Source organism: Ambystoma mexicanum, chromosome 4p (assembly GCF_040938575.1).
Source record: "Ambystoma mexicanum isolate Mex_15411 chromosome 4p, UKY_AmexF1_1, whole genome shotgun sequence".
Lineage (NCBI taxonomy): Eukaryota > Metazoa > Chordata > Amphibia > Caudata > Ambystomatidae > Ambystoma > Ambystoma mexicanum.
Window position 1 is genome coordinate 646,081,107 of NC_090927.1, and position 24,246 is coordinate 646,105,352.

Sequence of the window (24,246 nt, forward strand, 5' to 3'; positions counted from 1 at the left end):
GTCATGTTGTGGGGATTACTTTGTTTACCTGCAAATAGCATGACATGGCACGGTGTGTCGTGTGGCGGTGCTGGGGTTGGGTTGGCTGACATGGCACTGTCCTCTTGTTGCATTTTGCAAGTGGGTATTCTTTTTAGCTGCTTGAATGTGTAACTCCACAAAACTGCATTGGTGGTGCCTGTGTGGGTAGGGATGCACACATTGTGACACTTCCAGGTGAACAATCTCAGGCTGATATGGTATTCACGGTTCATTCTCCAGACATTCAGGATCAGTGTCAGGTTGAGTCATCATTGATTGTCAGATGGCATGTGCCAGGGCAGTGTGCACTCCACAGGGGTGTGATTTCTATGTGAAGTAATTAGCCACTAGCTGTGTACGGGCTGCCTCCCCCCGTGCCCTTTCCCCTCCCATGCGCAGCGGCTGTGCATGTGGTTGGGGATGTGGGGCCACCACCATGTCCACGGCCAGGCCCCGGCGTGTTGCAACGTTGTGCAGGACACATGCTGCCACTATGATCCTGCACACTACTGGGGGAGCGTCAGAACGGTCAAGGGAGCGAAAGCGTGACTTTAGCACTCCGAATGTGCGCTCCACTATGCCCCGGGTCGTAATGTGGGCTGTGTTATATCTTACCTCGGGTGGCGTGGTGGGGTTCCGAATTGGCGTCATCATGTGGGGGCTGAGAGGGTAGGCACTGTCCCCTGTGGAGGTGGAGATTGGTAACATTGGTGGGGTTGTGACCTTGCTCAGTATCCAACATGCATGCATGTGCAGTGGCATACATACTCACCAAGAAGCCATGTATCGCCATGCCGCCCAGCTTCTAGGTCCCGGCTTAGGGTGGACATTCGGTAAATTAAGCTGTCGTGGGTGGACCCGGGATAGTTGGCATATACTGAGGTGATGATTCCCTTGGCATTACATGCTACCTGCACGTTGATGGAATGCCAGTGCTTGCGGTTCCTATAGATGTGCTCAGATGCCCTGGGGGAACGTAGAGCCACATGGGTGCAGTCGATGGCACCTAGCACTTTGGGGAATCGTGCCACACCGTAAAAATCCAGGGCGGCAGCATGCCTTTCTGCAGGCGTTCTGGTCAGGTATATGTGCCTGCGGACTGATGGGCGTGCAGTGATGATGTTCAAGACCTGGTGTAGGCAGCGTGGCTGGGTGGCCTGTGACACCCCACCCACTATGGCACTTGTCCGCTGAAATGATCCAGTGGCTAAGAAGTGCAGTACATTGAGGACCTTCTCCAGGGGGCTGAGTGCTTGGGAGCACCGGGTGGGTGATGTGAGGTCATCCTCCCACTCACTAACCAGGTCCAGTATTATGTGTGGTGGAAAACTGTACCTCCCATACACCTGGTCATCAGGCATCCCGAAAAAGCTGGTTCTGGGTGTGAATATTCTGGCCCTGACTATCCTCCTCCTCCTCCTTTGGTAGCCCACTGCCACTGCTGCTAGGAACGGTATGTTCATCCTGGCGTCTGAGCTTGTTATTGTTAAAGTGCGCAAATTTATTCTTTGCGCGTGTTCTAGGCGAGCGTGTGACCCGCGCACCCCTGGAATCCAGTTCCCAGTCCAATAGCGTGTGGAAATTCCCACGCACCACGGGATACGGGTGCGCTGACGTACTTGCGTGTGTAAGTGCCCGCGCACCCATGAAATACACGTACATAGGCCAATCGCGTGTACGCGCACTTTTGTCCAATTACACGCTGGCGTGCAGTATTTCCACGTGTGCTCCGTCATCACGTGCTGAGTGGGGAACACCCGTGCGGGTCACGTCACAGACGCGCTTACGCGCTGAGGGACTCTGGTCCAATAGAATCGCGTATGCGTGCTGACGCGCTTACGCGCTTACGCGCTTACGCGCTAAGGGCCTTTCCTCGGATTTCACGCTGACGTGCAGGATTTTCACGTGCCAAATCACTCCGTATCAAGCTGGCCACGCGAAAACACACGGAAGACCACGCTCCTGCCCAGAAGGCCGAGTTACTGCCCCCCAGTGCCCCGAGCAGCCTCCCACGTGCCATCTGCTGCTGCCTGCCTGCCTGCCTGCTGCCACCGTGCCCTGCCATTTGGTGCCTGCACATCAGCCATATGCAGGGGTCTAGTGGCTGTGTCCACCCCTGCTGGAACTGAAGACTCCTGTCTGGGATTACATCGCTCCACAGCCCAGCCCCAGGACCCAGTTGCCCACCCACACCTGCCTCTGGGGTTGCCATGTCGGGCACTTCCACATCTGGCACCAGTGGCAACCACAGGCCAGAGGGGCAGAGGGGCACCAGCTTCACTGCCACCGAAGTTGGTGTCCTGGTGGAGCATGTCCTGGGGCAGTATGATGCCCTCTTTGGATCGTCCCGCGCCAGCAAGGAAGGACGGGAGAGGATCTGGGCCGACTGTGTGGTTGCCATCAACGCGGAGGGGGTGGCAACCCGCAACGTCCTGAAGATCAAGAAGCGCTGGGAGGACTTGAGGTCCAGGACCCTTGTGAAGGCCCGGCGCCTCGTGGAGGGGGGCCGGGGCCGCATGAGTTCCATCAAGATGAGGGTCCTGTAACGCGTACGCCCAGCGCTCCACGCCCAGATCCTTGAGAGGGAGGCCCGTCTGGAGTTGAGCGGTAAGTGTCCAAGCATTACTGTGTGAGACAGGGCATGTTGCGGTGTGCTGGTTCTATGATACTTGCCTGTATGTGTGCCATAGGCCATGTATGCATGTATGTGTGCAGGGACATCATAGTAATGCATGTGCGACCAGTGATGTGTGACCCACATGGTTGTTGCATGTGTTCAAATGCCGCATGGGGAGCGCTATGCAGATTTTGAACATGAGAGCATGCCAGTCTCTGTACCTGGACATGGGTGGGGGTGAGGGATGGGTGCTGATGCCAGGTACATATATGGTAGCCATGTCTGTGTGCCTGACCTGCGTGTCTGTGACTTGTGCATGCCATGGATGCTTGACACATGTGTGTGACAATGCACAGATTCAGTGAAGCAGCCAAATTACCCTTGTATCCGCTGTGTTTGGTGTGTTTGGGGCCAGATGGATGTGACTGAGGTGAAGTGTGTGCATGTGATAGGCATGAGCCATGATGCATGTGAGTTACATATCATTGAATATTTCAAGAGTCCATTGGACATGCATGGAAATGTCCATGGCATGCACCATGCCTGTTACTGTGTGTGTTTTGCCTGGACTGACCCATGTGTTGTGGAGGGACATGATGGAAGTGTACTTTGACAGTGGTGCTCATCTGCTATTGCTTGCTGTCTAGGGGACCATTGTACAGTACCCTGATGCTTGTGTTCTTTGTCTCCCTCTACGCAGCGGCTAGTGAAGAAGAGGGCGGAGACGGCGCTGTGGAGCAAGGTGGCGGGGATGCCCCCACGGCTGCAGCGGAAGGGGTGGGTGAGCCCCCACAGGGGCCTGCTATGGTGGGAGACGGTGAGGAGCCATCCAGGTTGGTGGTTTGCACAGAGGAGGAGGAGGCCGCCACTGGGGCACACATGGGGCCTGGTGGGGGCATCCCTGCTGGTGCAAGTGGTGCAGTCCAGGGCCAGGGGCAGGAGGCAGCACAGGTCACCGTGGAGGGGCCTGTGCATGTCGCTGTCCCTGACCCTGTGAGTGCACCACCATGCACCAGCAGGGATGCCCCGTCCCAGGCCCGTCCGCAGGTAGAGGGGATGTCCATGTCACCTGACTCACCTCCACCTGCGGACGTGGGAACCCCTGGCCGTGTGGAGAAGGTCCTGATTGGGGTCGCGATGCGCACGGCTGTGATTCGTAATGCCGTGCATGCTTCCCGGGAGGAGCACGCATGTCATCACGAAGTGCACCATGCCGACGTGGCCCAATTGGGATCGGCCATGTTCGGGGGTTTGCTGCATGTGTTGGCCAATCTGGCGGCCCTCTCCTCCTCTGTGCAGGCTATACACCAGTCGTTCTCCTTGCCGTCTTCCGGCCCAGATGACACCAGGGCCCCCTGTGGACCTGCCCCGACCAATGCAGCCAGCTCGGTGGGGATCCCATCCCTGCCACAGTTGGGAGTCGGAGGTCCAGCAGGGGTGGACAACACAGCAACTGGACCCCAGCAGATGGAAGATGTGACAGCATCATCGGGCAGGGCACGTGCACGACGGCGTCGGTGGTTTCCATCAGCCTGGATGCTGTTGTGCTGGCAGAGGCAGTGGCGTCGGAGGCAGCAGCAGGCTCGACGTGGGAGGCATCATGGCTCGGGGCCATCAAGATCAGAGGGGCAGGCATCGGCCGGAGGGCAGGGCAACCCTGGGATGGTGGTGTCTTCCGTGTGGGAGCAGTTGGTCCAGCGGATAGGTGCGGAGCGGCAGCGGGCGGAAGAGGAGCGGCTCACCATGGTCACGGCGGAGTTCTCCATGCGTCAGGCGTTGAGGCGGGCTGAGTGCCTCGAGGAAGCTCGCAGGGAGTTTGAGCTGAACATGGGGTTATCCCTGCGAGACCTCGGGGCCAGGACAGAGTCCCGCCTCCAGGACATCGACATGGAGTTCGATGATGCCCTGGCCAGCAACATCACCGAGTGAGCCGCAGGACTTGCCCACTGCCTTTGTATATAGTTATTTAGTTAGTTAGTGTTAGGTTTCCTTTATTCATTTTTATCTTTTTTGGACCGCTCGGACAATGGCCACTTTTTTGTAGATATTTTTTTCATTAGGTAGTAGGAGGTTTCATTTATGGTGTTGGGCTCATGGACCCTGGAATATTCGTGTATATAGTTTGCTTTTTGAAGAATAATTTTTTTTATTGATTATTGTGTTCACCATGAGGAAATGGTTGTTCATTATTTTCCTTCCACATGACATTGCTTTGGACTACATTTGTTTTTGGATTACTTTTTTTTTTTTTATTTTTACATATTTTCTCGGACATGGACCATTTATTTTGTTATCCCCATTGTTGTATGTTTGATTTGTTTACTTATTTTTCATCTTTAATACATGTTTTTTTAACTTTCACTTGTGGTATTTTCTCATTGGTTTCATACATGTCATGATATGGGTTTTGACATTCACTTGCACCCGTTGTGTATGTGTGTGTGTGACGGACATGTGTTCATTTACATACTTGCCATTGGGGTTGTATCATGTAATTGCATTCACTATGTGGGTGGATGCAATCCTTGCCTGGGTGTTTGTGCTGGGTATGCTGCCCATTACTGCCATGATTGAGTATCGTCAGGACCTGGGGGCAGGGGGACATGTGTGGGTGCCTGGTGGAGGCTGCCCCTGCACTGCTGGGGGGTGGGGGTGGTGGGAGACATGAGTGGGGGCCTGGTGGAGGCTGCCCCTGCACTGGTGGGGGGTGGGGGTGGTGGGAGACATGGGTGGGGGCCTGGTGGAGGCTGCCCCTGGTGACTGGGGGGGTGGGGGTGGTGGGAGACATGAGTGGGGGCCTGGTGGAGGGTGCCCCTGCACTGCTGGGGGGTGGGGGTGGTGGGAGACATGAGTGGGGGCCTGGTGGAGGGTGCCCCTGGTGACTGGGGGGGTGGGGGTGGTGGGAGACATGAGTGGGGCCCTGTGGAGGCTGCCCCTGCACTGCTGGGGGGTGGGGGTGGTGGGAGACATGGGTGGGGGCCTGGTGGAGGCTGCCCCTGGTGACTGGGGGGGTGGGGGTGGTGGGAGACATGAGTGGGAGCCTGGTGGAGGGTGCCCCTGCACTGCTGGGGGGTGGGGGTGGTGGGAGACATGAGTGGGGGCCTGGTGGAGGGTGCCCCTGGTGACTGGGGGGGTGGGGGTGGTGGGAGACATGAGTGGGGGCCTGGTGGAGGGTGCCCCTGGATGGTGGGGGGTGGGGGTGGTGGGAGACATGAGTGGGGGCCTGGTGGAGGGTGCCCCTGGTGACTGGGGGGTGGGGGTGGTGGGAGACATGAATGGGGGCCTGGTGGAGGGTGGCCCTGGTGGCGGGGGGTGGGGGTGATAGGGGACATGAGTGGGGGCCTGGTGGAGGCTGCCCCTGGTGACTGGGGGGGTGGGGGTGGTGGGAGACATGAGTGGGGGCCTGGTGGAGGGTGCCCCTGGATGGTGGGGGGTGGGGGTGGTGGGAGACATGAGTGGGGGCCTGGTGGAGGCTGCCCCTGGATGGTGGCGGGTGGGGGTGGTGGGAGACATGAGTGGGGGCCTGGTGGAGGGTGCCCCTGGTTACTGGGGGGTGGGGGTGGTGGGAGACATGAGTGGGGGCCTGGTGGAGGGTGCACCTGGATGGTGGGGGGTGGGGGTGGTGGGAGACATGAGTGGGGGCCTGGTGGAGGCTGCCCATTGATGGTGGGGGGTGGGGGCGGTGGGAGACATGAGTGGGGGCCTGGTGGAGGGTGCCCCTGGTGACTGGGGGGTGGGGGTGGTGGGAGACATGAGTGGGGGCCTGGTGGAGGGTGCCCCTGGATGGTGGGGGGTGGGGGTGGTGGGAGACATGAATGGGGGCCTGGTGGAGGGTGCCCCTGGTGACTGGGGGGTGGGGGTTGTGGGAGACATGAGTGGGGGCCTGGTGGAGGGTGCCCCTGGTGGCGGGGGGTGGGGGTGATAGGGGACATGAGTGGGGGCCTGTTGGAGGCTGCCCCTGCACTGCTGGGGGGTGGGGGTGGTGGGAGACATGATTGGGGGCCTGGTGGAGGGTGCCCCTGGATGGTGGGGGGTGGGGGTGGTGGGAGACATGAGCAGGTGTGCAGGGTAGTCCCCTGTTTTGTGGGCTGCCTGCAGGGGCCGTCGAGGGTGTACAGGGAACACCTGTGAGGACCCACCCAGCCTAATCGCGTGTGTAACTTCCCGCGCACCCCTGAAATACACGCGCCCAGGCTATTCGCGTGTGGAAATTCCCGCGCACCCCTGGAATACACGTACCCTGCTGAAATCGCGTGTTAAACTTCCCGCGCACCCCTGAATTACACGCGCCCAGGCTATTTACGTGTGGAACTGCCCGCGCACCCCTGAAATACACGCGCCCAGGCTATTCGCGTGTGGAACTTCCCGCGCACCCCTGAAATACACGCGCCCAGGCTATTCGCGTGTGGAACTTCGCGCGCACCCCTGAAATACATGTACCCTGCTGTAATCGCGTGTGGGACTTCCCGCGCACCCCTGAAATACACGCGCCCAGGCTATTCGCATGTGGAACTTCCCACGCACCCCTGAAATACACGTACCCTGCTGTAATCGCGTGTGGGACTTCCCGCGCACCCCTGAAATACACGCGCCCAGGCTATTCGCGTGTGGAACTTCCCGCGCACCCCTGAAATACATGCGCCCAGGCTATTCGCGTGTGGTACTTCCCGCACACCCCTGAAATACAGGCGCCCAGGCTATTCGCGTGTGGTACTTCCCGCGCACCCCTGAAATACACGCGCCCAAGCTATTCGCGTGTGGAACTTCCCGCGCACCCCTGAACTACACGTACCCTGCTGTAATCGCGTGTGGGACTTCCCACGCACCCCTGAAATACACGCGCCCAGGCTATTCGCGCGTGGAACTTCCCGCGCACCCCTGAAATACACGCGCCCAGGCTATTCGCGCGTGGAACTTCCCGCGCACCCCTGAAATACACGTACCCTGCTGTAATCGCGTGTGGGACTTCCCGCGCACCCCTGAAATACACGTACCCTGATGGAATCGCGTGTGGAACTTCCCACGCACCCCTGAAATACATCTACCCTGATGGAATCGCGTGTGGAACTTCCCGCGCACCCCTGAAATACACGTACCCTGCTGTAATCGCGTGTGGGACTTCCCGCGCACCCCTGAAATACACGTACCCTGATGGAATCGCGTGTGGAACTTCCTGCGCACCCCTGAAATACACCTACCCTGATGGAATCGCGTGTGGAACTTCCCGCGCACCCCTGAAATCCACGTACCCGGCCAAATCGCGTGTGAGACTTCCCGCGCACCCCGGTATACACGCACACGTATTTTTTGTCAGCGTGTCCGTGTTTGTGGGTAGCCCTTTGCACGTCATTTGTCCTGGAGGGCCACAGTATAGGACATTCATCAAGGCAGTATATGGGTGCTATTTGTTGGCGCACCTTTTGGCGCACATTTCTTACAGCCGCAGAGACGCTACCGCCTGCTTTCTTGTGGCGGTCGTGTTTGTGCCTGTGCGCTGGTTTGAGCGTGCGCTTTTTTGCCCTATTCTATTCCATGAATACGTGTTGTAGGCGAGCGTGTGGGCGTTCCGCGCACTTGTGCCCTGTACTTCCCCCGTGACGCCCACGTTTTTGCAAGTTGTTCCCCATTCCGAGTGTTACGCCCGTGTTCCGCCTACTTTTGTTGCGTGCGCCGCGCTATGTGCGAATTTCGCTGTGGCCTGTGCGATTTTCGCTGTGACCTGGCGCACGCTGTTATATGCCAACGTGCGCGGTGCACTTTTTATCGCACATCCGCTGGTTTTCTCGCGCACGGACTTCCATGAATCGACGTGCGCTGCTTTTCGTGCGATTTTCGCACTTGCACTGCGATTTTCGCTATTCCACTGCGATTCGCACGTTTTTGCCCACTTGCGCCGCGCTAATTATTCCATGAATCAGCCTGTAAATATGGGTTTACATCACTGAAATGGTTTAAATGCTAAGGGGAGCCGCTTTGTATTGTTGCAGACAAACACTAGCAATGATTTGAGAGTAATGAGCAATGACAAAACTTAATTTTGAGGTCAGGACAATGAAAAGCTATTTTACACGTTATAGATTTTTTCAAAACAAAACATTTGCTGCAAACTTTTCCACGCGTGGTAATCACGATAGCGGAAGAACTATAAGGATTTGGGGTGTAGTTTCTAGTATGATAATTGAAGATGTTATGGGAGTTTTAGTGGATGTTGTTTTTCTAAAATAGAGGTAAATTGTAAAATAAAGATGCACTTTTAAAAAGACAAACAGGATTTCTTGACACTAGGGGTGGACTATGAAGATGCAAACTACACGACAGCACAGCCACCAGCCCAGGACGTTCTGGATGGTTTTTGCCTGCCGATACGCTCGTCTTCTTCAGATGAAACATATATCAGTGCAAAGATCGGTTTAACATTATTAGTACAGAGGATAATAATAAGGATTAGATAGAGGGTTCAGGCTGTTCAAAAATATTCTAGCAATGCAGTTCTGGATATAAGAGAGGATGGGTTTGGATAGGGATGACTATGGATAGTACATAAACTAGTGACAGTCCTATAAGAAAAGATACTCACTATATAGGTTTGATCAGACCCGTCAGGGATTCAGGTCAGTCAAGAATTCTGGAAAGGAATTCTGCTGGGCACACTGGACTGGACAGCAAGGTGCTCTGTTCTTCAATCTGCAAGGAGCTCTGGTCACCTCACGGTAGGACTGGACTGGATCTGCAATGGCTCTGGTTCACAGCTATCTGGTCACAGATATCTGTGTCACAGGATGGCTCTACTGGGTTGGGTCTTTGGATTCTGGCAATAATTCTTAGCAGGAAAGCAGTTACAGCACAGCCAGGCTGTTCCTTGGTTCCCCTTAGATGTCTGGGGTAAATTCTAGTTTCTGGAATTTTAAAGGCCAAGCTGAGAATGGTTCCGCTCTGGAAATGGCCCTTTCTGCTTGCCAAGTTTCTGGAGTCTGGAGCAAGGGAGATGTCAGGTCCTCTGGCAGGGTGCTCCGCCAGCAATCGATTGGTGGGTGAATCTGTTTTTCTAAGCCCTCAGCTGTTTCTATTTATGCACGTACTAAGGGGGTGGGTATGCTGAATTACCTTAGGTGAACCCTCTAGGTAAGCTATTGTCTGGAATCCACTCTCTCCCTTGATTGGCGGAGAAAACAGTGTGTTACCATGATTATGTGGTTTTATGAGCCAAAACATCCTGCCCTTTGCCTTTTGAACAAGAAATCTACTTTTGGTGCAATACCTATTTACATGTGTGCAATCTTTATACCAATGACATATGTAGATCACATATTTTGTGGCGCAAACCCTCTTCCAAGCCCCGTTGTTGTGGGTTCTTGGATCTGGATTTGACAGACTTTCACACTTTTTGTCCGGGACACAATATTTAATTTGTCCATATGTTCGCATTGTCTATGGGCATAAGTGTGTGAAGTTTCATGCTTCTGACTACATTTGCTGCAAAACCAGAATTTTCACTGTGCCTTCCCTGAACATCGTTCTGGCATCTTTTAAAATGTGCACCCAAAAATCACATTAACAATGCTATTAATTCTATATTTTTTACAAATGTGCACAGTCATTTATCAGTCTTTTTGCTAAAAATATGCTTTTTGTGCTTGTGAATCCTCAAGTGACTGTCTGTCCCCACCTCCTTTTCCTGCTGGCAGGTCTGAAGCAATACACCCCCTTCCTTCTGGGAGAGGCCACTCTTGGCACTTCACAATCTGCATATCCTTTCAGCCAAGGAAGGTCCATTGTCTCTTTCTGGTGTCTCTTTCTGGTGCAGCCCAAGATCTCCACCCCTGATTTAATTATCACAAAGGTGCGACTTCCTGGCCTTGGTGGGAAGCAGGAGAGAGATGCCTTTTGTTGGGGGAAAGCTGTGGAACTGGTTTGGGTGGCTCTGAGTCAGCTTAAATTCAATGTCATTGTCTTACATTTTTCTTGGTTTAAAACAAAATTTGCAATTTTCACACAAGTAGCTAGAACTCTTATTCCAGCTTCTAAACCATGGAAATTAAATAGTTTCAACCTAGGTTCCTCTTAATAACAGGTCACTTAATTTCGAGACATTTCATTTCAATTGCACAAGTTTAAACTTCTGATGCAAACTAATGACAGCTGTCATATCGGCGGCCGCTGGTACTGTGCCCATATTTTGACAGATTTTCACAGGCAGGCATACTTTTTACTGTGGTTACTTTGATGACAGATTCCATTTTCCATGATATTGTAGATTCATCATGATTTCTTAAATGGAGTGACGGGTAACACCCAGCAAGGATATTGGATGTTTTGTGGTGTTTTGTACCGGTATTTTGTATTTTCAGCAACCAAGAAAAAGGGATTTAAGAACAGTTTCTGGGTTTTCTTCAGTAAAACACTGCCTTTCATGCAGTTTCCATTTTTAATTGGTGAGCAGCCCAGTGGCATGTTTCAGCAATGAGTTCTCCATTCCACCACTGACACTGGCAAGGTAGATTTGGCAGCCATCTTTTTGTGCCTCATAGAGCGCAATTTCCTTAGGTGTTGGCGCGCATAGGGTTTTTGCGGTCATTTTGCTGATTCTGGTGCCACTGGCACACAGTGATGCTGCAGGGCAAAGCAGAGTGGGTTAAAACATCCCACAAAGCCCCCCCCTCACGATTTGACTTTTGACCGCAAGTCAAGGGAAGTCGGGTGATTGCGATGTTCAGTTTTCTTTTCGTCCAAGTGGAACAATGTGTCTGCTTCTCCCATCAGTGGTGGATCGACAGGTTCTCCTCGCCGGTTCCAGATGGAAGTGTATGGAGCGATACCCCGGGTCCCTTGGGTCTTTCCTCCTGGTCCCTGAGTGGTCCTCCTTGGGCTTAGGATCCATCCGTTCAGTCCTAGGATGACAAAAAAGAGCATATTTGTAGACATTTTCCCACCACTATTTATGTAGTGGGGTAGACGGATACATTGGATAGATACGTGACAATCCTAATTATAGCAGATGGAACTGTTTTTACAATCAGAATTTTCTAGGGAGCTGGAATGTCCCCCTCTGGGTTTCCAGATGAATCCTCTAGTTGGTGCAGAGTGTTCAGAGGATGGCAACACTTCAGCTGGTTGATGTGGACCCACTTATCCTCCCCCTTCTGCCAAACAGCCTTTGGGATATGGATTTTGTAGGCGACGGGTGAGATTCTGTCTACAATTTCAAAAGGTCCCCTTCAGCTAGGAAGAAATTTGCGCTATTTGGCCTGGTTCCTTTGGAAATTGTATAAGTAGACCCGGTCTCCTACTTGGTATTCTTTTCTAGTTGTCTTAAGGTCATAGTGGGTCTTCATACTGTCTGCAGATCTTTCTAGATTCCGCTGAGCATAGGCAAAAGCATGTTGAAGGTGTTTTCTCATATTTTCAACAAACTCATGAGTTGTGGAGGCATTTATCAAGGTCTGCTCTTGGGTTCTGTAGAGAAGATGCTGGGGAAGCACAATCCTTCGTCCAGTCATCAGCTCAAATAGTGACACTTTAGTCACAGAAGAATGGGTAGATCTGATGGTCATCAGGACAAGAGGTAATGAAATGTCCTAACTTGGCCCAGAATCTGCCACACACTTTTTTAATATGCTCACAGTTGTCTTGTTGTATCTCCCAACTCCACCACTAGAGGCTTGCCGGTAGCAATGTGCAGTTTCCTTTTGACCCCAAGTATCTCCCACATCTTTGTCATTACTTCGCTAGTGAAGTGGCTACCTCGGTCTGACTCAATCCTTTGGGGTAGTACAAAACACGAGAAGATGTGGTTGATCATCAGGGGAGCTTCTGATTCTGCCTTGCAATTTGGGGCCGGGAGACATTCCACCCATTTAGTGAACAAGCATGTCACAGTCAACATGTACTTGTTCCCCCTAGAAGAGCGAATCACGGGCCCGATAAAATCGACTTGTAAATCTGACCGAGGCAATGTCATTCCCCTCTTTTGGAGAGGCGCACAGTGTGTGAGGGATGCTTGATGAAATTGTGCACACACAAGACACCCCTTCAAGTATTGGTCGAGGTCCTGCCCCACGTGTGGCCAGTATGCAACCTCTCTTATGATTTTAAGTGTTGTATGAAACCCCGATGACTGGCTGTGGCCGCATCATGGGCGTGACTTAGATCAGGCTTCAGAATTAGATGGGGACCACCCACTGGTCATGGCCAGCTAGGGATCTCCTCACCAACAAACTGTCTTGGATTTCGGAACATTTTTTGACATTTCATCAAAACTCTGAGGTCCTCTTTCCGTATGTAGTTGATATCCGTCAGGGGAAAGTTCTCAGGGACCTAAATGTGTTGATAAAACTTACCAATTATTGGATACCCTTTTTGAGCCGTAATCAAATCAGCATCTGGCATCTCCTTACTCCATTGTACAGTTGAGAGTTCATTCTGAGCATTTATCTGGGATCTAGTGATAGTAGTGACCTGGATTTCCCCCAACAGGGACTCGATCTCAAGTAGATCCCCTTGCATGGCTCTGGTTTTGGCCAGCTGATCAGTTAGGTCATTTCCAGTTTTGTCTGGTCCCTCTACCTTAGAATGACCCTTGATCTTTTTCCAGTAGTTGGTCATCCCATTCGAGGTGACCAGATCATCAATATTTTGGATACATTTTCCATGTTTCAATGGTTTGTTATTAGCACAAAGCATGCCTCTGGTTTTCCAAATAAACAGGTGCCCCACGAACCCATTCCGTACATAATCTGAATCTGTGATTATGACCAGTTCATGGAGTTGGTGTTGGACAGCAGTGAGGATGGCTTGATGCACAGCCATCAACTCTGCCACTTGACTACTTTGGGGACCGAATTTGTACCCAGTGGAGGGTTCTGGGGCATCATTCACCCATGCATTCCCTACGCCGGCCACAAGTTCTTTTTTCCTGTTGTTGTCAACATGGTATGAGCATCCATCCAGATATACAGTGGGCATTCCCTCTTACTGGTCTTCTTCAAAGACTTTGTGTGGGGAATTGAGGTATGCCTCCATGTTGTCCTTGATTTTTAAACTTTCATCCTCGAAACAGTTTTCTCTGGCACAATCATGTAACTCAGCCAAACCTTGCGCGAGGAGACTCTTCTTGTTTTGGCCATATCTGACCTCCATAGGAAAGCCTTGCATTGACAGAATCCAGGAAGTTATTTGGGAATTACTCACATTTCTGGCCCAGATTCTGTCACTTTGGAGATATTGCAGAGGCTGGTGTGGAGTCTGCACTATGATGTGTTCCCCCTGGATAAACGGGCAGTAATTCTTCAATGCCCACACCGTTGCCAGGAGTGCCTTTTCACAATCGTCAAATTTTTCCTCCATAGAGGATAAAGTTTTACTCCATAGGAGATTACTTTATTGATCTTCTCATGCTTTTGATATAATACTGCAGTCAAGCATGTATTTGAGAACCCCGTCTCCAAGAAGAACTCCTTGTTTTTGACAGAGTAAGCTCGGCAAGGTGCTTGTGAGAGGCTTCTTTTGAGTTGTCTTACTGCCTCGGCTTGTTCTGGACCCCACTCCCACTTGACCCCCCCTTCAAAAGATGGATCAGGTGTCTTGTGATTTCTGCGTAATCCTCAATGAACTTTCTGCTGTAATTAGTTAGTCCAAGGAGGCTCTTTAGTTTCCACAGAGTTATGGGGTCTTTGAATTTCTGGAGTGCTTCCACTTTCTTTTCCTGGGGACAGAGACCCTGAGGAGTAATCTCATTCTGCAAGAAATTGACACGGGTTCTGCACCACTGTGCCTTTTGAAAGGAGAGGTTTGCTCCAGCAGCCCTCAACTGTGTCAGAACATAACAGATATCCACTATGTGTTCCTCCACAGTTGAGCTTTTGATTAAAACATCATCTACATAGGCCAGGTAACCCCCTTTCAACCAGGTCGGGCATGGCCTTGTGTAGAAAAATGTTAAATTCATTGCCGGAGTTAAAGTATCCAAAGGGAGTCCGAGTCCATGTGTAATGCTGCCCCCCGAAGGGGAAAGCCAGCTTGTATTGGTCCTCCCTACTTACAGGTACCGTTCAGTACCCATTGATCAGGTCTATTGCAGTGAATACCTGTGACCCCTGGATCTGGGCCAGCCCTTGGTCAATGTAGGGAAGAGGCCATCTGGAAGTATGGACCCGTTAGTTGCGCTCCCTAAGGTCAGCACAGAATCTCCACTGGCCGTTTGGCTTCAAAATCCCCAGCACCAGATTATTGAAGGTGCTGTGGACTGGACAAATTATCCCATGGGACGCAAGGTTCTTAATTATTTCAGTAAGGGACTCCATTGATGCGAGAGGCAAGCGATATTGCTTCACAAACACTGGAGTCATGACAGGGTCCATGGGAATTGTTGTTGTGTGGATGTCGGTGCGACCACAGTCATATGAGTCCACTGCAAAGAGATCTTGAAAATCTAAGAAAACTTGTTTTAATTGTTGTTTCAATTGTTGCTTTTGCTCCAGAGTCTCACAGGCATCAGCTAGGTTGACTCTCTCTTCAACCATCTGCCTGAAGCCTGGAAAGACTTCCGGTTTTGCTATCTCAGCTGCCTCCTCCAGCTGGGTGGATTAGTCCCTGGTCAAAGTGCTGATTTGGACTGGTGGCTTCAGGTGGGGAAGGCAGTCCTTGCGGTCCTGAAAGTTCACCTCCTGAAGTCACAGGTCACATCTTCCTTACCATAAGGGCAGGAAGTGTACACCAGGAAATTCCCCCCATGCCGGTTGGAGATCTTGTCTGGTGTTGCGTCATCGTCGCTATCACTTTCAAAACAGTCCTTGGGGATTGGTCCTAACAGTTCATTACCTAAATCTATGGAAAAATGTCGGTCATCAACCGCCATTCCAATAATGATGTCTGCGGCTAGAGTGATACTCTTTAAGTCGCTCTTATCCACTCTATTGGAATGGTGTCATGTTCTATGTTGACTAGTGGTGTTGGGTTTACCCCCCAACCCTTGCTGTTGAAAATGGGCATTGAGATGAATATAGGCATCAGGGTTTTTCAATTTCTTTCCTCTTTTAACTTTCACTTCCATTGAGAATTGTCGGGTCCGTTCTGGGATGGTGACTTCCTCTCCAATCTGAATTTCAACTGCATAAAGCAGCAATTGAGCTGACCTAAATGCTTTCTCTAGGTCATCAAAGCCCATGGGATTACCTGCTAATCGGGAACAAGCTTTGAAGTTTATTAGGTCCAAATTAATGGCAAAGCGATTGAGAATGTCACTGCCTAAGTAAAATGCAGCAGGGACTTCTTGCACGACCCAACACTTATGGACTATGCTCTTGTTGCCTATGGAAATTCTGAGCATACACCTGCTAGCCAGGAGATATTTGGAAATGGGTGTTTCCAGGTCCATTTCCCATTTGTCTAGCAGTTTAAATGTGGGAATGGCTGGATCTTTTGGGTGTTTGCGAACATGGTTTCGCTGATGAAGCACTTACCGTTGTTCACACATACTCGGGCAAGAACAGGGTCCTTCCCTACATTTAACTCAATGGGGATGAACAACTGCTCTCCAATTTCCTGAATATCAGCCAACCTTTGAGCTGATTTCTGATCTTTCTGGACTATAGGAGTGGGATTTTCTGATTGTGAATTTGTAAAGAATTTCAGAGTGTTTCCTTCCAGTGTGGAATGCCACCTTAGACTGGAAGGAAGGTTGATTTTCTGAAATAGTTTGTTGTTCTACTGCAATTACTGTCATGTCTGGGATTTGGTTATTCTGGAAATGAAATTCTATTTGGTAAGGTTTTTGTTCAACCATGTGGCATGTGCCGTTTAAACTAACATGGTTGACACTATGTTTCAATTTTATTGGTCGGTTAGTCTGGGTCCCGCGGACCTTGTTTACACTATCCATGAGGGGTGACAACCTTCGTAGGATGTAATTCCCTAGTAAACAAGGTGTGCCCTCTGGAGTCACAACTATGACCGGGTGCTTCACCTTATGTTGCCCAATTTTAATGTCCGAATCTGCTGTCCCCTCGATGGGAATTTCCTTCCCGTCGAAGTTCTGAAGTTGTCCAGGAAGAGGGGTGAGAGGAATTTTGTATTTCTCCCCCCCTCCCGAATTCAGTTGATCAAAGGCCCTTTTTGACAGAAGGGTAGCTTGGGATCCAGTGTCCACCAGTGCCAAAATTGGACACTGCCCCTGTATTTGGACCGGGGCATTAGATCTTCCCCCCCTTTCCTCAAGGGGGCAAAGATAATGTACATTTTTGGACAATTGGTGGGTTAGTTTCTTGGTTTTGGATACTGACAGAAAGGTGATTTGGGCAGGATTCTGTATGGAGTCTTGGGAATCTGAAAGAAAAAAGTGACAGCTAGATATGGGGGAGGTTTTGGGTTCCCCTGTTTCTGGTTCTGGGATGCCCTCCCCCCTTTTTGGAGGCAGTCACCAGGATGGGTTTGAACCAGGGGATTTTCATGCTGGTGATTCTGGGGTTTGATGATGGGTGGTGCTAACTCAGTCCCCACATCTACCCAATCTGGATTTGGATCCTTTGGGACCCAATTTTCTTTGGGAGGAGTTCCCCCATCCCTGAAGGAGAAGATCCTTTTCCCAGGATCCTCTGAGGATCTCTCTCCTTCAAACTGGAAGACTTGTACCTCCTCCACAAAATGGGTCTTTTTGGGCTCTTTATTTCTCCTACCCCCCCCCCTCCTCTGCTCCTTGGGTGGCAGACTTTCGGGGGCAGGAGATTTGGTTCCGGTTCCTGGATTTCCAGGGTCTTTTTACAAGTGGGGAAGGAAGCTTCCTCCAAGGCTTTACACCCCCCTTCCCCTTGTGCCTTCTCCCTGGAAACCGGTGGGTTGTCGGGGTTCTTCCCTGTCATTGATCTTGAGCACCATGGGTTTGAGGCATTCTGTACCACCATGCTCATCTGAGGGTTCTGTTGAGCCCTCAGCATACAACTCAGATCCTGTGCCATGTTTTGGACCTGGCGCTCTAGTTGGGACACCCGCTCTGGCTGGTACAGGGTCCTCATATCTCCCCTGGGCTGATCCCGGGAAGGGTAGCTATCCCTTCTCCCAAAATACCCCGGGTTAGGAAAGTTTGGGTACCCCTCCACCCTTGGCCTCCCCTCTCCCGGATTGGGTTGTCTGGGCTCAGGAAAGTGGGAAAAGAAGGATGGATTGTTTTGGGGGTTGGAATTTTGCGGGTCTCTTGGAAAGAGATTTTGTCCAGTATTTGGGGGATTACTGCCCTCCTGGGGTAAGTGAGGAGGGAAGTTCCCTGGGTTAGCTGCTGTCTGGTTGGACCCCCCCCCTTGGGCTGGAGGAGTCCACACATAACCCAGGATAGGTCTATTGCCCTTGTAGCGTGGGCTGATATAGTCAGGAAAGTTAGGGGTCCTATTTGTGGGATTACCTCCCTGGCTCTCTGTTTTTGATTGGCCTGAGGGCCTTCTGGGTTTGGGGTTGTTTTGATTCTGTGTGGGCAGGTATTAGGCCCCCCATCTCTAAATCTAAAATGGGGGCAACTTTCACCTCCGCTACTTTCGCAGCAGCAGGGGTGTTAGTTGTTTTGGGGCTTTTTGGATTGTTTTTGTTTTCCACTGGCTTTTGCACCTCATTAATGCACGTGGCTTGTTCAATGACCCAGTCTAGTTATCTTTTCTCGTGAAAGTGTCTCACTAACTGGGTCATGATGTACTTCGGGAGAGCACAGAAGAAAGTTTTTACAAACTCGTTGATGTCAGTGCGCACCCTTCTAGTGGTCTGCGCAAAGGCATGTTTTAACTCTTGAACAAATTCTTGTGGGGCCTGATCTTCCCCACATTGCAAATTATAGGCTGCCTTGCGAGCCTCCTGAGGATTCCTGTGAATAGAAAAGTGTTTCAAGATGGTCGCCCTATAGGTGGACCATCTGGAATGATTCTGATCCTCCAGCCCCGCAAAGAAGCTGGAGTACTCGGGAGAGAAGGTCCACTTTACATATTGAATACAGCCTTGGCTGTCCTTCATATGGAAAGTGGCCATCATTTGTTCAAATAGCTCAAGGTGCTCCCAAACCGAATACTTTGCATTTTTATGATAGGGTGTGATAACGCTCCTAATGGCTTAGATTTCTTTTAGGGTATCCTTGAACAAGGCCCTCTTGACCTGGTTGACTTTTTTGGTTCGGGTGACCCTTGTCCACACATCCTCTGACTCAGAAACACTGTTACCAGAGGTGCCTGTCTGGTCTTCGATGCTCTCCCGGATTCTGCGAGCTTGGCAATGGCTGGCAGAATGCAGGGGGCCTAGTTTCTTGAGTCCTGTGGAGCTCAGAAGAGTCTTCTGATTCTTTCTTGCTCCCAGGATTGGCTAAGTACCCTACCACTCTCCTAGCTGGGAAGAGGTTTTCAGGATGCCCTTAGTGGGCCTTCTCTCATGGAGTTCCCCACTAAATGTTACCATCTGGTCTCTGGGTAAATTATCTTTTTAAGGATCCATTTCTCTGACCCTCCCCTCATTGGCGTCTCCCTGATCAGAGAAGATGGCCCTAGCACTTGGGAACCCATAAACAGATGCCCACCCATCCATTCCTGGGAGGTGCTGATCTATGAGCCCCATATTTCTCATTGGATTGAAGTCTGTCATCCCTGTTGCCCTTGGCTCATGTGCGCCAGTGGACATGGGGATGGAAATGTTCATGGAGTTGAAGAGATGAAAGCCTCTGGTACTAGGGTTCCTGAGGTCATGCTCTGGTGTTTCCCTCTCCCAGTGGACCTCATCTCTCTCAGCCCCTATTCCCTGTTGCCATGCAGGAATATGCCCCTTTTGCTCTTCTATCAATGCCTTACTAGTCTCTATTAGTTGTTCCTGCATAGCCGCCTGTCTGTGGAGCCTGTCATTTTTCTCACAGAGAGCCTCATTGTCTCTCTGTGCTTCCTGGGTAATTCTAGAATATTGGGCAAATCTTTGCTGCAGGAGGGTTACCTCCTGAGTCCTGTCCTTACTGGCCTGGTCCTTCTTGGCTAGAGCATCTTCCACCCTCCTGGCGTGCTCTAACAGTTTTCCGTGGTTTTTTGGAGTTCACCCAGTCCCTGAAGGGCCAGGTGATTTTCTTCCATTTTGGCTATTAAATAACTGACCTCCTGGCCCAAGATGTCCCTTTCCTGAATGAGAGTACCCCTCTGTGCAGCCAGGTCATCTCTTTGTTTTCGGAGTGCACCAGCTTTCTGGTGCGCTTCATCGAATTCTGTCTGGGTGTCAAGGTCTTTGAGAATAATGTATTATTTTCTTCTTTTTCTTGGTCTAGGCGGTTTTGCAGGGTGACTACCTGCTCTGCGCAGGCCCTATTAAAATGTATTTGCTGTTCCAGCTTTTGTTGGCTCTGTAGTAGAGAGTCCGAACTTTCTTGGCACTCTTTCTGCAGCGCCAGTACTTTGGTATCCTGCTCTACCTTCTCCTGCTTCCGGATATCCAGGCCTCCTTTTATTTTTATCAGGTACGGCCTGGTTTCATTCTCTGATTCTAGACTCTTTTGTAGCCTTTGCTCTGCAGAGTCAAGATCAGTTTGGGCTTTTTCTAGTGATTGTACCCCCCTATTTGCCAGATAAAGGTTTTAGGCATATTTTTCCTGTATTGCTCCAATATGGAGGTACAGATGTGTCGCTATTTTGGCAATTTTACTTTGCTATTCTTTTACCTTAGGGGCCATGTACAATTCACTAAGTGCCATGTGTAATGGACCCTGATCCTTCCATGAGTCTAATCCTGTGGCAGTGGCCTGTTCTTTGATTTCCTACAACCAAACATTCTGATCCTGCTCTGTCCATTCACCCCTGGTAAATAATTTGTGCAGTTGGTGTTCTTGTGCCATATTGATTTCTACCAAGATTGCCGTTCCAGAAATATTAATTTCCTTTCTGATTTACAGGAGTGATTTTATTTTTTCAAAACAGACCAAATTCCTTAGAGTGTTCCTATTGAAGGGTGCTTTCACAGTGTAGAACAGTGTGGTAGCCCAACAGAGTTTATGTAACCCTGCAGTTAGCACATTGTATTAGACTGTCACAAGTGGTATGTCTAATTCAGAAATCCTGGCACGAGCCCCCAATCTGTAAATGATTTCAATCCGGCACTTCACCTAAATCAATGCCTAGTGTGGAAGGCACAACTGAAACCCTTATTTATTTATTTGTGTCTATACATTATTTTATTCTGAACGATGTACCACTAATATCACGCACCTCTTTTTGAAACAGCCCCCACCCGGTCACACTGAACCAGGAATCAGGCTGGTTTGCAAAGTTAACATATTTATTTATATATTTTCACAATATATCACACTATTTTTAATGGTTATCTAATAATCACCAATGGGGAGAAGTCACACTAAACAATCTCTTTAATCATAAGGAGTAATAATGAGCAAAAACAATGCAGCACGGATATAATACTTTTGTTGGTGGGTATTCAAATCAAATAGCAATGTGGTTACTATTTATCCCTGCACACCCCTCAATCCCCCAATATGCAATGTAGAAAGATAGGAGGAGAGAGAACAGGTTTCAGGAATGCAGAATGCAAGTAAATATATCAATCCCAATTTCCCCCCAGCAAACACAAGAGAGAAATAGAACTAATTGGCAAACTGTCAAAATGGTTTTAAAAGTTGGATTAAAATGGAATAGGCAAAACACTAAATATGGGCTTACATTACTGAAATGGTTTAAATACTAATGGGAGCCGCTTTGTATTGTTGCAGACAAACACTAGCAATGATTTGATAGTAATGAGCAATGAGAAAACTTAATTTTGAGGTCAGAGCAATGAAAAGCTATTTAACACGTTATATATTTTGCCAAATCGAAAAATGTGCGGCACACTTTTTCTGCACGCGGTAATCACGATCGCGGGAGAACTATAAGGATTTGGGATGCTTAGGATGTTAGCTACATGCAGACACTTACATTTATTTTCTAGCATGATACTTGAAGAAGTTATGGGCGTTTTCTTGGAGGTCACCTTTCTCAGATAGAGGCAAATTGTAAGATAAAGATGTGCTTTTAAATAGACAAACAGGATTTCTTGACACTAGGGATGGACTATGAAGATGCAAACTACACGACAGCACAGCCATCAGCCCAGGATGTCTCTGAGTGGTTTTTGCCTGCCGAGACACTTGCCTTCTTCAGATGAAATATATATCAGCGCAAAGATCAGTTTAACACTACTAGTACAGAGGATAATAATAGGGATGAGATAGAGGGTTCAGGCTGTTCAAAAATATTCTAACAATGCAGTTCTGGATATAAGAGAGGATGGGTTTTGATAGGGATGACTATGGACAGTACATAAACTAGTGACAGTCCTATTCTAAGGATACTCACTATACAGGTTTGAACAGAACCATCAGGGATTCAGGTCAGTAAAGATTTCTGGACAGGAATTCTGCTGGGCACACCGGACTGGACAGCAAGGTGCTCTATTCTGCAACAGCAAGGCACTTTGGTCACCGCACGGTAGGACTGGACTGGATCTGCAATGGCTCTGGTTCACAGCTATCTGGTCACAGCTATCTGGTCACAGCACGGCTCTTCTGGGTTGGGTCTTTGGATTCTGGCAATAATTCTTAGCAGGAAAGCAGTTACAGCACAGCCAGGCTGTTCTTTGGTTCCCCTTAGATGACTGGGGTAAATTCTGGTTTCTGGAATTTTTAAAGGCCAAGCTGAGAATGGTTCCGCTCTGGAAATGGCCCTTTCTGTTTGCCAAGTTTCTGGAGTCTGGAGCAATGGAGATGTCAGGTCCTCTGGCAGGGTGCTCCGCCAGCAATCGTTTGGTGGGTGATCTGTTTTTCTAAGCCCTCAGCTGTCTCTATTTATGCATGTACTAAAGGGGTGGATATGCTGAATTATCCTAGGTGCACCCCCTATTTAGGCTATTGGCTAGAATCCGGCTCTCTCCCTGGATTGGAGGGAAAAAAGTGTGTCACCATGATGATGTGGTTTTATGAGCCAAAACATCCTCCCCTTTGCCCTTTGAACAAGAAATCTATTTTTGGTATAATACCTATTTACATGTGTGCAATCTTTATACCAATAACATACATAGATCACATATTTTGTCGAGCAAACCCTCTTCCAACCCCCGTTGTTGTGGGTTCTTGGATCTGGATTTGACAGACTTTCACACTTTTTGTTCGGGACACAATATCTAATTTGTGTGCGCATTGTCTATGGGCATAAGTGTGTGAAGTTTCATGCTTCTGACATAAATACGTTTGCTGCAAAACCAGAATTTTCACTGTGCCTTCCCTGAACATCGCACAGAGTTCTGGCATCTTTTGAAATGTGCACCCAAAAATCACATTAACAATGCTATTAATTCTATAATTTTTACAAATTTGCACAGTCACGTATCAGTCTTTTTCAAAAATATGCTTTCTGTGCTTGTGAATCCACAAGTGACTGTCTGTCCCCGCCTCCTTTTCCTGCTGGCAGGTCTGAAGCAATCACCCCCTTCCTTCTGGCAGAGGCCACTCTTGACACCTCACAATCTGCATATCCTTTCAGCCAAGAAAGGTCCATTATCTCTTTCTGGTGCAGCCCAAGATCTCCTCCCCTGATTTAATTCTCACACAGGTGCTACTTCCTGGCCTTGGTGGGAAGCAGGAGAGAGATGCCTTGTGTTGGGGGAAAGCTGTGGATCTGGTTTGTTTGGGTGGCTTTGAGTCAGCTTAAATTCAATGTCATGTTCTTACATTTTCTTGGTTTAAAACAAAACTTGCAATTTTCACACAAGCAGCTAGAACTCTTATTCCAGCTTTTAAACAATGGAAATGAAATAGTTTCAACCTAGGTTCCTCTTAATAACAGGTCATTTAATTTCCAGACATTTTATTTCAATTGCACAAGTTTAAACTTCTGATGCAAACTAATGACAGCTGTCATACAGGCGGCCGCTGGTACTGTGCCCATATTTTGACAGATTTTCACAGGCAGGCACACTTTTTACTGTGGATATTTTGATGACAGATTCCGCTTTCCATTACATTGTAGGTTCATAATGATTTCTTAAATGGAGTGACGGGTAACGCCCAGCAAGGATATTGGATGTTTTGTGATGTTTTGGACTGGTATTTTGTATTTTCAGCAACGAAGAAAAAGGGATTTAAGAACCATTTCTGGGTTTTCTTCAGTAAAACACTGCCTTTCATGCAGTTTCCATTTTTACTTGGTGGGCAGCCCAGTGGCATGTTTCAGTAGTGAGGTCTCCGTTCCACCACTGACACAGGCAGGGTAGATTTGGCTGCCATCTTTTTGTGCCTGGTAGAGCGCAATTTCCTTAGGTTTTGGCATGCATGGGGTTCTTGCGGCCATTTTGCTGATTCTGGTGCCACTGTGCCACTGGCACACGCAGGGCAGAGCAGAGTGGGTTAAAACATCCCACAAAGCCCAGTCTCCCAAGGGGTGTTAAGTGCAGTAGTCTCTCCTCCCCAGTCTCAAACTGCATGGATCCCCCTTGGGGAGAGTTGACAAACTCCTTGAATTTGTCAGATACCCAAAACATTTTATTACGACCCTCCTCTAGCTGCTATTCAAGGTAACGACTGAGGTAACCCTCGTTCTGTTTTTCTGTGCCCTTCCTTTGCTCAAAGA